At 36.6% G+C, this 11,558-nt stretch overlaps 1 non-coding gene across 1 annotated transcript in view; it reads right to left on the reverse strand.

Moving 5' to 3' along the window:
- Window positions 1-5,225: 5,225 nt before the first annotated feature.
- The window catches only part of LOC113830579 (uncharacterized), a 19,501-nt gene continuing 13,168 nt past the window's right edge, over window positions 5,226-11,558 (reverse strand). The window contains exon 3 of the transcript XR_011399125.1: window positions 5,226-5,390. This is a non-coding gene — a transcript (uncharacterized protein). The remainder of the gene's footprint in view (window positions 5,391-11,558) is intronic.

The raw sequence follows: 11,558 nt of genomic DNA on the forward strand, positions 1-11,558 counted from the left end.
GTCACTAAAAAATGAAAGTTGAGATAATCCTTTTAAACCTTTGTTATATAAGTCACTAAAAAAATGAAAGTTGAGATCATTCTTTTTAAACCTTTCGGATATTGACGTGTTATATGTCACTAAAAACTGAAAGTTGACATAATTCTTTTTCAACCTTTCGGAAATTGGCGTGTAATATGTCACTAAAAAAAATGAAAGTTGAGATAATTCTTTTTAAACCTTTGTTATATGTCACAAAACAATTGAAAGTTGAGATAGTTCTTTTTAAACCTTTTGGAAATTGACGTGTTATATGTCACAAAAAACTGAAAGTAGAGATTATTTTTTTTAAACCTTTTGGAAATCGATGTGTTATATGTCACAAAAAAATTGAAAGAAAAGATAATCCTTTTAAACCTTTGTTATATAAGTCACAAAAAAATTGAAAGTTGATATAATTCTTTTTAAAACTTTCGGAAATTGACGTGTTATATGTCACAAAAAAGATTGAAAGTTGAGATCATTCTTTTTAAACCTTTTGGATATTGACGTGTTATATGTCACTAAAAATCTGAAAGTTGACATAATTCTTTTTAAACCTTTGTTATATACGTCACAAAACAATTGAAGGTTGAGATCATTATTTTTAAAACTTTTGGAAATTGACGTGTTATATGTCACACAAAAAAATGAAAGTTGACATAATTCTTTTAAACCTTTGTTATATAAGTCACTAAACAATTGAAAGTTGAGATCATTCTTTTTAAACCTTTTGGAAATTGACGTGTTATATGTCACTAAAAAACTGAAAGTTGAGATAATCCTTTTAAACCTTTGTTATATAAGTCACAAAACAATTGAAGGTTGAGATAATTATTTTTAAAACTTTCGGAAATTTGACGTGTTATATGTCACTAAAAAACTGAAAGTTGAGATAATTCTTTTTAAACCTTTGTTATATACGTCACAAAACAATTGAAAGTCGAGATCATTCTTTTCAAACCTTTTGGAAATTGACGTGTAATATGTCACTAAAAAACTGAAAGTTGAGATAATTCTTTTAAACCTTTGTTATATAAGTCACAAAAAAATTGAAAGTTGATATAATTCTTTTTAAACCTTTTGGAAATTGACGTGTTTATAGGTCACTAAAAAATTAAAAGTTGAGATCATTCTATTTAAACCTTTCGAAAATTAAGGTGTTCTATAAATCACTAAAAAAATTATCAAATAAATACAAACTAGCATTCCTTAACCTAACATATATATGTTATTACCTTTCACCGTCATAACCTCCTCATTAGCATAAAACCAAACCAATAATTAACCCTCCCCCCTCCCCCAAAAAAACGAAAGCGAAAAAAAATGACCTAAATACACGAAAGTTAATTAAATTACCATAATACAAAATCACACATGACATCAGATGCCATATGATACGAGAGAAACTTCACTAATTATCTAAAAAAAAGCGTTATTTAACTCGTTATTTCAGTTGAGAAAAACATTCATTTGGTTACCTCAATAAAAAAGTTATTTATCTCGATACTTCTAGAATATTCTTCTCATAGCGAGCAATAGTATTAATGGTGATTTAACTTGTGTCACCGTTGAAACAGATGGCAATAGATACTTCCCCAGTTATCTTTAAAAAGAAGTTATTTATCAAGTCATCCAGCTGATAAAAAAAAATTCACTGGTTATCCCCCCCCCCAAAAAAAAAAAAAAAAAAAAAAAAAAAAAAAAAAAAAAAAAATATATATATATATATATATATATATATATATATATATATATATATATATATTTATTTATTTATTTATTTATTTATCTAATTATCCAGTTGAGAAAAAAAACATTCGATTATCTCCAAAAAAAAAAGTTATTTATCTAATCATCCCGTTAAGAAAAAAAACAAAAAAATCATTCGATCATATAAAAAAAAAATTATTTATCATATAATCCAGTCCCGAAAAAAAACACCATTTACCTAAAAAAAAAAAGAATTTACTCACCTAGTTCCCTTCTCGCAACCTCCCCACTAGTTACCCCCAACATATTCTTCTCACAGCCAGCAACAGCCCTAACACCGATTTACATGAGGACGCGTGCCGCCCTTGCAGCAGAAGGCTAAGAACCAGCGCCAGGGACGTCACCTCATCCTCCCGCAGCCTCCCACAGACACGTCTCCTCATCTCACTCTGTCTCATCTCACTCTTGCCGGGAGATGAGGTCGAGGGCGCTGCTGCTGCCTAGGTCTCTCGAGCAGAACCAAGTGGGGTGGGTGGGGGGTGGGACAAACTGGGGGGGTCTTCTCCGTTGCTTAAATCGTGTCGGGAGGGTGGGTGGGGGGTGGGAGGGGGAGGAGGGGTGTTGTTTGGTTGTTTGGTTGTCTTAAATCGTGGGGGTGGGGGGTGGGAGGGGAGGGAGGAGGGGTTAGGGGTTGTTTGGTTGGTTGGTTGTTTGGTTGTCTTAAATCGTGGGGGTGGGGGGAGGGTTGGGTGGGGGGAGGGGTTGTTTGGTTGTTTAGTTGTTTGGTTGTTTGGTTGTCTTAAATCGTGGGGGTGGGGGGAGGGGAGGGGTTGTTTGGTTGTTTGGTTGTCTTAAATCGTGGGGGTGGGGGTGGGTTGGGTGGGGGGAGGGGAGGGGTGGGGGGGTTGTTTGGTTGTTTAGTTGTTTGTTTGTTTATTGTTTGGATTTGGTGTCGAGGATAATTTAATTAGATGTATCGTTATTATCACTGTTGCTGTTTACATCATCGTTATCATCAATATCATTATTATTGTTGATGTTGTTGTTGTTGCTGTTACATCATCGTTTTTATAATCATTATTGTTATTATTGTTTTGTTAATGTTATTATTATTATTATCATTATTATTATTACTGTTATTGTTATCATTATTATCATTATTATTATCATTATCATTATCAATCATTATCATTATCATTATTATTATTATTATTATTATTATTATTATTATTATTATTATTATTATTATCATGGTCATTATATATTTTTTTGTAATTTCTTCTTGTAAGTTAAATCAGGAACTTTAGTTACATAGAATTAGGATTGATGTTAAATGATAAAAATAATAATGATAATAATAATGATAATAATAATGATAATAATAATGATAATAATAATGATAATAATAATGATAATAATGATAATAATAATGATGATAATAATGATAATAATAATGATGATAATAATGATAATAATAATGATGATAATAATGATAATAATAATGATAATAATAGTGATAATGATAATAATAATAATAATGATAATAATAATTATAATAATAATGATAATAATGATAATAATAATGATAATGATAATAATAATAATAATAATGATAATAATAATGATAATAATAATGATAATAATAATAATAATAATGATAATAATAATGATAATAATAATGATAATAATAATGATAATAATAATGATAATAATAATGATAGTAATAATAATAATAATGATAATAATAATGATAATAATAATAATGATAATAATAATGATAATAATGATAATGATAATAATGATAATAATAATGATAATAATAATGATAATAATGATAATGATAATAATGATAATAATAATGATAATAATAATGATAATAATAATGATAATAATAATGATAATAATAATGATAATAATAATGATAGTAATAATAATAATAATGATAATGATAATAATAATAATAATAATGATAATAATAATGATAATAATGATAATAATAATAATGATAATAATAATAATAATAATAATAATAATAATAATAATAGTAATAATAATAATAATAATAATAATAATAATAATAGATAATGACAATAATAATAAGAACACCATGGAATTGATGTTGAATAATAATAATAATAATGATAATAATAATAATAATGATAATAATAATGATAATAATAATAATAATAATGATAATAATGATACTGATGATAATAATAATGATAATAATAATAATAATAGATAATGATAATAATAATGATAACACAATGGAATTGATGTTGAATAATTATAATAATGATAATAATAATGACGATAATAATGATAATAATAATGATAATAGTAATGATAATGATAATAATAATGATAATAATAATAATAATGATAATAATGATGATAATGATAGTAATAATAATAATAATAATAATAAAAATAGATAATGATAATAATGAAAATGATAATAATAATGATAATAATAATGATAATGATAATGATAATAATAATGATAATAATAATAATAATGATAATAATGATAATAATGATAATAATAATAATAATAATGATAATAATAATAATGATAATAACACCATGGGATTGATGTTAAATAATAATAATAGTAATAATAATAATAATAATAATAATAATAATAATAATAATAACAATAATGATAATAATAATGATAATGATAATGATAATAATAATGATAATGATAATAATAATAATAATAATAATAAATAATAATAATAATATGATAATAACATTATTATCATTATCAAATATATAATTATTATCAACATTATTATTCCATTTTTTTTCAATTACGAATAGATTAAGCGTCCCTTATAAGCGGGGCCAAAAGAGAGACATAAATATCGACGTTTGCTCTATAATGGGGTGTGGAGGACGCGTGCGACGTAAATATATATATATATATAGGTAGCGGTGGAGGTTTTCGGTGAACTCTGTACTCCCAAGACGAGGAATTGGTGACGTCATAAAGAAGTTTTTTTTTTACGGTGTAATTATAACGAAGGATTAGGAGAATTTTCGATATGTTTTTATTATTATCATTTTTTGTTTTTTTTTATTTTTTTTTTTTATTGCAAGAGATTTTTCTATGCATTTTTTTTCTTTTTCTTTTCTTTTCTTTTCGTTTTTACTTATTTGTTTAGGAAGAAATTTTTATATACATTTTTTTTCCTTTCTTTTTTTATTATTTTTAGATACAAACCCACGTCAGCGGAACAGACAGACACTAACACAACAGATAGATAACAGGCCCCGCCCACAAAACAGATAGACATTCACCACGCCCACAAACCACACATTCACCCCGCCCACAACCCAGACAGACATTCACCCCACTCACAAACCAGACATTCACCCCGCCCACAACTTAGACAGACATTCACCCCGCCCACAAACCCAGACATTCATTCACCCCGCCCACAACCCCCCCCCCAAAAAAAAAAAAAAATAAAATAAAAAAACCTACCTTGTCGACACCCATTTCCCTCTAACATCCGGGGGCATCGGGGCGGCTATGGGCGGATGCGTCGCCTGGTGAAGGACTGCATGACACGTTGGCAGCCCCGTGTCATGCACCATGTTATCCCCGAGGTGTCCCTGTGCCAGCTGTGCCAACCACGACGACACGCAGGCTGGAATGGACAGAGGAAAAGGGTTAAGTTGTCTGATGGTTTTGCCTGCTCTGTGATGCTGAATTTATTGTCTGAGGGGCGGTTTGGGCGGCTGTGGGCGGTGGGGTGTATGGGCGAGGGGCAAGCGCGCGTGGGCGGGGAGGGAGGAGGGGGAGGTAGGTAAGTGTGGGTAGGAAGTGAGGGAGGGAGGGAGGGAGGAGGTTGGGGAGGTGGGTAAGTGTGGGCGGGGAGGGAGATGGGGGGAGGGAGGAGGTTAGGGAGGTAGGGAAGTGTGGGGTGGGCGGGGAGGGAGATGGGGGAGGGAGGAGGGGGAGGTGGGTAAGTGTGGGTAGGAAGGGAGGGAGGAGGTTAGGGAGGTGGGGAAGTGTGGGTGAGTGGGTGGGGAGGGAGAGGGGAAGGGAGGTTGGAGTGGTGGGTAAATATGGGTGGGTGGGTGGGGAGGGATGAGGTTGGGGAGGTGGGTAAGTATGGGGTGGGTGGGCGGGGAGGGAAGGGGGGAGGTGGCTAAGTATGGGGAGGGTGGGCGGGGAGGGAGGGGGGGAGGGAGGTGGGTTAGTATGGGGTGGGGAGGGGGGAGGGTAGGGAGGTGGGTAAATATGGGGTGGGTGGGCGGGGAGGGAAGGGGGGAGGTGGCTAAATATGGGGAGGGTCGGCGGGGAGGGAGGAGGTTGGGGAGGTGGGGGGTAGTACGGGAGAGGTGGGCGGGATGGTGGGTGGGCTGGCTAGTTTGTTTGGCCTTCGAATCAATGGTAATGGTAATGGTGATCATAGTGTTGTTAACAAGAATTATAATGATAATAGTTCTAGCATTAATGAGAAAAATGATGATGTCAGTAATAATAATAATGATGATAATAGTGACAGTAGGAGTGATAATAATAATAGTAATAGTATTGATAGTAATAATAATTAGTAATGATAACAATGATGATAGTAAAAATAATAATAATAATGGTGATAGTAAAAGTAACAATGATAATAATGATGAAAGTAAACGTAATAATAATAATAATGACGATAATCATAATGATAATGTTAACGACGATAATAACAATCATGACAGTAATAATCATTTCCATGATATCAAAATGTTAGTATTAATGATGATGATTATTATTAAGATAAAAGGGAAGTTAATCATGATAATTATCCTTGCAATAAACATTTAATAATGATGATAAGAGCAAAGATAACAGTAGTATTAATGATGATGACAAGAATTAAGATAATAGATAATAATAAGTTAATCATGATAATTATCCCTGCAATAAACATTTAATAGTGATGATAAGAGCAAAAATAACAGTAATTATATTGATAACACCTTCTTCCACCAACACCCCCCTCCTCCCCCTCCCCCTTCCCTTCACAATTTTTTCTGTCTCCCTTCCCTCCCCTTCCCTTCTCCTCCTCTTCCTCCTTCCCTCCGCCAACCCTTTAATTCTTTTCCACTCCCTTCCATCCCCTCCCTTCTCCTCCTCCTTCCCTTCCCACTCCTCTATCCCCTCGCCCCATCTCCCTTCATTCCTCCTACCCCTCCCCTCCCTCTCCCTCCTCCCTCCCTTCCCCCTCCCTCTCCCCGCCGTAGCGAAGGATATCGAAGTCTCTATCCCTCCCTCCCCCTCCCTCCCCTCTTTATCTTCCTTCTCCTCTTCCTCCTCCCAATTCCCTTACCTCTCTTCCTTCAATCCCCATCCCCTTCCCCCTCCCCCTCCTCCCTTCCCTCCCCCCTCCCCTCCTCCCCGCCTCGAAGGACTCGTAGCGAAAGGATATCGAAACCCGCCTCTCCTCTCCTCCTTTCCTTCCTCTTCCTCCCCTCCCCTCTTTCTTCATTCCCCTACCCCCTCTTTCCTCTCTTTCTCTCCCTCCTCCTTTCCTTCCCCCTCCTCCCCTCCTCCCCCCCACCCCCTCCCCCTCCCCCTCTCCTCCCCTCCTCCCCATAACCCTCCTCTCCCCCTCTTCCCTCCCTCCCTCCTTCCTCCCCCCCCTCCCTCCCTCCCTCCCCCCTCCCTCTCCCCACCTCGAAGCCCGTCCCTCCCTCCTTCAAAGGATGATGACTCGCCCAGCCGCCGTAGGAGCGACGTGGTCTTCTCAACATTTTGCAACACTCTGTCGCGATTTTGTAGTGATGTGATTTTTTTTTTTTTTAGTTTTAGTTTTTTTCTACTAATTTTTTCGTTGGGGTGTGTGTGTGTATGTTTTTTTATCTTTTTTTTTTTTTTTTTTTTTTTTTTTTTTTTTTAAGGGGTGTGATTTTTTTTTTCGTTTTTCTTTATATGTATTTCGTTATTCCTGTTTTCTTGTCGTTCTTTTTTCTTCTTCGTATAGATGTTACTTGTTTTTCGTTGATCTTTATATGTCTTTCGTTATTCCTTTTTTTTCTTTCCTTTTCTATTTCTTCGTATAGATGTGATATTTATTCGTTTTTCTTTATCTATCTCTTTTTATCTATTGTCTTCTCTTCGTCTCGTTTTATTAGGTAGAGAGAGAGAGGGGGGGAGGGGGAGGAGGGAATGGGAAGGAAGGGGGGGGGATCTACATCTTTTTTATTGGGGGAAGGGAGGGAGGGAGAGAGGAAGGGAGGGAGGGGAAGGGGGGGGAGAAGGGTGTCTCTGTCGTCTCTAATCCATACAAGATCGTGTTTTATTTATATATCTTTTTTTTCTATTTGTATCTCTTTTTTATTGTTTTTTTCATGTCCGGGTTTTATCTATATATCTTTTTTTATTTGTATGTCTTTTTTTTTTTTGTTATTCCGTAATCACTGTTGTGTGTTTTCTGTGTTGTTGTTTGTTACGTCCGTCTTGTTTTATTGTTTTTTTTATTGTTTTATCTGCTGTGTATGTTTTTTTTTTGATATGTAAAGGAGATTTGTCTGTATTCTGTTTTTGACGAGTGTGTTAGGTATGTTTGCTGTTGTTGTTGTTTTTTGTGTGTGTTTTTCAATGTCTCTTTAATTATCTATTCTTTTTTTTTTTTTTTTTTCTTTTTCTTTTTTTTCTAGGTTTATCTCTTTTCGTTCTTACTTTTTTCCTAACATTTTTTTTTTTTTTTTTGTCTTTCTCTTCTTACTTGGGTTTCGTCTTTATTTTTTCATCATCCTTCTCTTTTCTTCTTTTTCTTCCTTCTTCTTCCTTCCTTCTTTTCCTCTTGCTCCCATTCTATCTACTGTCTTCCTTTCTCGTCCTTTTTTTCCAATATTTCTTTCATAATCACTTCTCTTTCTCTTTTAATCATTTCTCCTCCTCTAACTTTCCTTCTTCTTCTTTCCCTTCTCTCCCCCTCTCTTCATTCTTTCTTCTTCGTCTTCTTCTTTCCCTTCTCTCCCCCTCTCTTTATTCTTTCTTCTTCGTCTTCGTCTTCTTCTTCTCTCCTCTCCCACTACACGCGGAGGATCCTTTCTTCCGCTCAGCCGCCTCTCCCTCTTCCTTCTCCTTTTCTTCCTTTCCACCCCTCTTCATTCTTCTTCTTCTTCTTCTTCTTCTTCTTCGTCTTCGTCTTCTTCGTCTTCTTCTCTCCTCCTCTTTCTTCTTCTTCTTCTTCTTCGTCTTCTTCGTCTTCTTCTCTCCTCCTCTTTTTTCTTCTTCTTCTCTCCTCTCCTCTCCCACTACACACAGAGGATCCATGCTTCCGTTCATCTGCCTCTCCTTCTTCCTTCTCCTTTTCTTCCTTTCCCCCCCTCTTCATTCTTCTTCTTCTTCTTCTTCTTCTTCTTCTCCTTCTTCTTCTTCTTCTCCTCTTTCTTCTTCTGCTTCTTCTTCTTCTTTATTCCTGTTCTTCTTCTTCTCTTCTTCGTCTTCTTCTCTCCTCCTCCTTTTTCTTCTTCTTCTTCTTCTCTCCTCTCCCACTGCAAGCGGAGGATCGCTGTTTCCGCTCACCTGCCTCTTCCTCTTCCTTCTCCTTTTCTTCCTTTCCCCCTTCTTCTTCTTCTTCTTCTTCTTCTTCTTCTTCTTCTTCTTCTTCTTCTTCTTCTTCTTCTTCTCTCCTCTCCTCTTCCACCCAACGCAGATACGACGATGGAGAAGCGAGGGTCAGCATCCAGCACTTATGACCCCTTCGCCTCTCGTACCTACAAGCAACGACCCCGCGATCAGCTGGTCAGAAGACATCACGTGGTGGTTGCCCGGCTCCGGTTGTCGCGCTCCTAGCAGTCGGGCCACTCGAATCGCTCGTCTGAACGGGGCCTTGGGCGACAGACGCGTGAGGCCCCGGCTCCGGTTGTCGCGCTCCTAGCAGTCGGGCCACTCGAATCGCTCGTCTGAACGGGGCCTTGGGCGACAGACGCGTGTGGCAGGTGGGCGGGGTAGAGGACGTGCCACAGTATTCAGCGGGCAAGATGGGCGGCGCAGACAGTGCTAACCACCTACAGTATTACTGGATCGATTGTCCGAAAGTGGCTGATTTAATACCGGAGATTCTGTCATAGAAGTTGGCAAATACTTAATAGCAGAGGACAATTTCGACGATCTGTCATAGAAATTTGCAAATATTTGATAGAAGATGACAATTTAGACGATCTGTCATAGAAATTTGCAAATATTTAATAGAAGATGACAATTTAGACGATCTGTCATAGAATTTGCAAATATTTGATAACTGATGACAATTTTAGACGATCTGTCATAGAAATTTGCAAATACTTAATAACTGATGACAATTTTAGACGAAATACTTTAGCGATACCCGTATTTTGGTGGTTCTTAATCCTCTTTTTTTATAGCTTCCATTGTTTATTATTTATGTGATTATTCCATCTTTCCTTTTAGAGTTTTTACATGGCGTGTCCTGCGTGTCACGAATACTCTGTAGCCATTTGATTTATGCTGTATAGGCTTGTTAGTCCCTGAACAAAAGGAATTGATGAACAAAACGAAAAAAAAATCCTTCTTTCTCTTCCTTTTTCCACGTCTCTTCCTCCTCCTATTCTACCTCTTTTCCTACTTTCCTCCTTTCATCATATCCTCCTCCTCCTCTTCCACCTCTTTTCCGCCCTCCCTTCTTTTCTCCTTCTCCTTCGTTATTTCTTTTCCCATTTCCTTCATTCGCAAATCCTCCTCTCCCCCTCTTCCTCCTTCTCCTCCTTCTCCTCCTTTATTCCTCTCCTCATTCCCTTCGTTCCCAAATCGCCCCCCTCTCCCCCCCTCCGTCCCCCGCTTTTCCTCACACCCCCCCCCCTTCTTCCTCACAAAAAAAAAAAATCGGAAGAAAAGAAGATAAAGAGAATGAACTGAATTCTCTCGGTTCTTCCGGCGAGGAACCACCCTCCCTGCCCCTCCCCCCCCAAACCCATACTCCCCCCCACTCACTACCACCAAAGCCCCCCCCACCCCCCCCACACACCTACACTCCCCCTCCCCCACCACACACACACTCCCCCTCCCCCCGCCCACTCACCAACACCAAAGCCTCCCCCCCCACACACATACACTCCCCTCTCCCCCCACTCACTACCACTAAAGCCCCCCCCCCCACACACACACCGTCTTCTTCTTGAGGGGGAGGGGGTTGGTGGAGGTTGGGGTGTTGTTGGGGGAGAGGGGAGGGAGGGAATGGGGAAGGGAGGGTTGGTGGAGGGTGTGGGTGGGGGGTAAGTGTGTTTGTCTGTTTACGTTTTATTTCTTTGCACTATTTTCATTTTATTATTTATTAATTTGATTATATACAAAACGATTTATTTTGTATGTCAGACGGTGAAGAATATAACTTATCTAGAAAGTTATTTACAGATAAGAAAAGACTTTAGATTTTATCAAATTAATCACCAGTAAAGTGATTAAACCTTTCATTTTTTCAAACATTTTTATTCATCTATTTAAATTGTCATTAATTAATAATTGAAAATAGCTTAATCATTTCATTTAAATATCATCTACTACAAAAAATTATTCAAAATGCTTCAATTACCCCTTAAAACATCATCAACCGAAATCGACCTTAAATGACCTTAATGACCCAAGAGATTCATCAGGAAGAAAGGTCAATTCTAAGAAAAGTTGCAGTATAATGACCTATTGTCCTTCAAATTATTCCATTATCTCTCTCAAAGTCATTTATAGGATCTAAGTTTTCTTCGTGTTAACTTTGTCTTGTTTGGGTGGTCGAGATGCGAGTATGTAAGATGATAGAGTATTACATGTACTTACGTTGTATGAAGGTATGTACTAACGT

This window comes from Penaeus vannamei, chromosome 15 (genome assembly GCF_042767895.1).
Source record: "Penaeus vannamei isolate JL-2024 chromosome 15, ASM4276789v1, whole genome shotgun sequence".
Classification (NCBI taxonomy): Eukaryota; Metazoa; Arthropoda; class Malacostraca; order Decapoda; family Penaeidae; genus Penaeus; species Penaeus vannamei.